Raw genomic sequence first — 777 nt, 5'->3', positions numbered from 1 at the left:
TCCTGAGTCGGGTGGTGACCGCCGCCACCCGCCTGCCCGCCCGTGCGGTGCTCCGTGGGTATATATGAAGCGTACGTAAACTTTTGTAACGCAGATAACATTTACATATGTGAAATATATAAAAATACATACGCTGCACAGGCCTAGCTCCAACTAAGATTGAAGTAATATTTTAGATAATGCAAGTTTAAAATGTTAATATTTTGGGTTTAATATCTTCATTTCTGCCCATCTTTGTAGAAAAACATGGAAACGCCTACAAACGTTAGACTGACAGGGTTCCTGTGTTATTTATCAGTTTAAGGTAGATTTGTATCTCTTAATCAGCCACAAGCTTTTTGTGCAGGTGCTGGTGATCTCTTCCCCCCAGCTCCACAGCAGCTGTCTCCACTGGGAAATGCCAAAAAAGGTACAGTCCCCACGTTGCAAATCACAATATAATGGACTGCTATGCCCAAGAGCAATGGACTAGCTTAGTAATACACTACAAGACTTCAGGCTGAATGAACATCTGAGTTCCGGAAGGAAAAACAAAGCTTCCCCTATGGTTTGTTTTTTTTTTCCCCCTGCAGCTGCCAGAATGAGCTTGGCAAGCCAGTGAGCTGCTGTGGCAGCTTTGTGAGCAAGCGTGAGAGCAGCTGGGATGGGGAAGCTGACCAGCTTGATTAAGTCTGTATCTACACAGTACTGTGGCACAAAATAAACTTCACGTAACAGAACTGGAAAGGTGAGTACCTCGGGGGATTTTTTTAAAAGTTGCATTCAAACCTCTCCTAG

The sequence above is a fragment of the Aptenodytes forsteri genome, unplaced genomic scaffold, assembly GCF_000699145.1.
Source record: "Aptenodytes forsteri isolate BGI_AS27 unplaced genomic scaffold, ASM69914v1 Scaffold462, whole genome shotgun sequence".
Taxonomy (NCBI): Eukaryota; Metazoa; Chordata; class Aves; order Sphenisciformes; family Spheniscidae; genus Aptenodytes; species Aptenodytes forsteri.
The sequence above is the reverse complement of the archived record's forward strand: the minus strand, read 5'-3'. Positions refer to the sequence as shown.